Genomic DNA, 3,239 nt, shown 5'->3' on the forward strand with positions numbered 1-3,239 from the left:
TGAAAGCGGCGGCGGGTTCCGCGCGCGGGCGCAGTTTCGTCGCTTTCTGATGAATTTCGCCGTCGGCGCCTCGCCGGTTGCCCCGACGAGGCGATACTGGCGCTGCGGACGCTCCGGGGAACGTGCGTTTGCTTTTTTTTAGAACTGGTTTATTTACACAAATCAGTCATGGAAACAATTCTGCTCGTTTCAGTCTTTTTTTTCAAAAAGCAAGTTTAGGGACAAATTTGACCCAGCGATGCCTCTTTGAGATGGGTCATTTTCAGTATTCCCGAACAAAAAGAATCTGCAGCCGTATTGCTTGGAGCTATAGACTAGTGAACTGTCAGAAATTAAGCCGTTTTGCATGGGATACTTCCACAGACCACCTCGGAGCTGCAGGAAGTGGTGTGAATGATTCAGGAGGTGGCAGCCTGCCATCTGAGTCAGTATTGAACCGATGCGCCTGCATGCCACCAAAGTTATTGTTTTGGGGGATTAAACATTAACATTGGGCCTTTACGAGTTCTCATCATTAGTGTCACGGGACATGTTTGAAAAGAAGAGCTGGGCTCATTTGTGTGTCTTAATTTGTTCATCCCAGATTCCAGAGGACTTTGTTTCCATCTCTGCTGAAGTTCCTTTTCACCACAAGGCCTTAACTCAAACAAGGTTCAACCAAAAATGCGCAAGTGTATTCATTCTCCTTACCTACCTTTTAATCAGCCAGGGTGTTCAGCCCTTTCTCTCCTTGCTGTGCTCCTCTTAGGGAGGGAGAGAGGGAGGTAAGCAGCGAGCAAGGCGATTCCCCTGCATATACATGCGCCGGGGCTCTGGGGATGCTGGTGGAAGGAGATGTGATCTGCCTCTGCGAAGAGCTGAACGGGCTTTTCCTCATGTTTTGTGGGCCATTCGTTAACGCACAACTTAGTGATTCCCTGTGCTTGCAAGGAAGAAGCCACGCGTCGGCAGATGGGCTGAAATGAGGCTGCAGGCTGTGTGCTCCCCAGGGGCCATAGGCTCCCCACTGCTAGGTTACTTCTTCAGTGAGGTGGCCAGTCACAGCAGGACATCAGGTGACACATCATGGGCCGGGCACAGCGCTGACCCCGCCGAACTGTCAGAACAAAGGGGAAGCTGCATCTGGCCATGCAACCAAAAAAATCCTGCAAAAGACTTCAGCCAATGCAAGGAAATACTCCTGTTGGACTCCGGGGGACAATGCATGCGTGTGAAGTTGCTCGTATGTGCATTCATATCTTTCCAGGACTGAGGCACTAATTTGTTAAGCATCTTTTGAAGTCCTTGGGGAATAGATGCTCTGTGCCAGCCATTATGGTTCATTAAAAAAACACATTCACATTACATTAAAGTTATTGCTCTAGCTGACCAGAGTCACCAAGGAGTTTACAGACAAAGCACAAATGTCTTCTTTCACACCCTACATTGCAGAAATGGGAGAGGTTTCATATTAAATATATATGTATTTGGGTGGCTTTTTCAAAACCACTGTGCTTTGACCTCATCCTGCTCCAGTTTAAGTCAATAAGATTTTCCCCACTAATTTCAGCAGAAATCACTGCAAAATACTCCCCCAGGTGTACTGTGAAAATCTCCCTCTAAGATTTTCCTGCAGGTTACCTGTCCATTTCTTGGACAGCTGGCCAAATGTGGTGGGCTCATGCTCCCCTGGAGACCCTGTGAATATCGCTCCGAGGGAGATGAGGAAGGATGCTGGCACTGCAAACTGGCTCCAGGGTTTTCTCTCAGCACGCTTGCAGCCCGCACGCAAATCCATCCTTGCCTGTGGAGAATTTTCCCATTTGATCTCCACTGTTCACAAGTCACTTGTGTCTCTTATACCCATGCCAAAGACCTTGGAGGAAAAAACCACACAAACATTAGCCAGAGAGCAAGGCAAGCTGAAGTGCTGCATTGGGAAACTCCAGAACTGCTCAGAATTGGAGCTCTGTGGACCAGATTTGCATTTACAGTAAATCACTCTACTACATGTACTAAAGCGCACTTACTTTAAAGGCTTTGTTTCATGGCTGCCAAGGTGGGAGGCTGCTGTAGTGTGAGAACCTGACTGGTGGGAGTGGGGCAAAGGCTAAGGTGGCTTTGCGATCTAGAAAGATAGAGGGGGGGCAGCTGTTAATTAGTGGGCTGACAGTAGCTCTTGGTGCCTAGAGATGCAGATGGGGAAATCTCCTCTTGCTTTGAGACCTTCCCCTGCACATCTGCTGTGCCCCAGGAGGGATGACAGAGCGATAGCCAGAGCCAGGATCCTGCGGGAATCCCAAACCCTCGCTTGCGAGACTTTGAAAGGAGGTTCTCCTTGGCGCCTCTCGCCACAGCTCCCCAGGGTGTATTAAAGGGTCAGCGCAGCACGAGCACCTTCTGCAGCAGCAGAGGCATGTCATCGCTGAGTCCAAGAAAGATGTTAATGAGGTCTGAGAACTGCACAGGAAACTCAGCAGGCTTTAGTCCGCCTGTGAATTCAGCTGCTCTGCTGACTCCACCGCAGCGATGTTAGCTGCCTCCCAGCATTGGAGATATCAATTTCTTGAGGCCTGAATGGTGAAAGCAAGGTATGAAAAGGTTAGGCCCCTGCCAAGGCAGCAGGAAAAGTAGAGAGCGGGGAGAAAAGGCATTAGGTGTGACATGATTCCTTCAGCCTGGACTGCTGGCTCACCCGACCTTGCTGCGTTCTGGGTGGAGAGAAAGCAGCCTGCAGGAGCTAAACTTTGGGCCAACTTCTTGTAGCAACTGAGGTGGGGGCATCTGTGTTCGGCTAAACCCATACCAGGGTACTCAGCACAAAAAGGGTCAAAGCGTCAAGAAGGATCTATGATCCATTTCTCCTGAAGGAAGAGATCAGGACCAGATGAGCTGGAAAAGTCCCAAAGTGATTTCACTCCACCTCTTCCTCTCAGATAATGAGTTCTGTGTTTGAAATATCAAAAAGCAACTAACGATTTCAGGTGCCCAACTGTTTTTCAGGGGGCAAAAGTATCTCATTGTTGCATGAAAAGCAAGATCTTCTAAGACGTTTAAGGGTGAGTGTAATAAAGCTGCTTATTAAAACGTAGGCTGTTCTCATCCAGGAATGGAAGGGCATGGGCAGAGCTGGACCAGTTCTGCTTTGTCCACTGACTTTGAGCGACCTCTGACAACTGCTTTTGCTGCTGTGAGATTAGAGTGTGGCTCTGCGCTCCGTGTGGAGCTTATTTAAATACCCTCAGAAACAAAAAAGTGGT

This window comes from Apteryx rowi, unplaced genomic scaffold, assembly GCF_003343035.1.
Source record: "Apteryx rowi isolate R43461 unplaced genomic scaffold, aptRow1 scaffold_38, whole genome shotgun sequence".
NCBI lineage: Eukaryota > Metazoa > Chordata > Aves > Apterygiformes > Apterygidae > Apteryx > Apteryx rowi.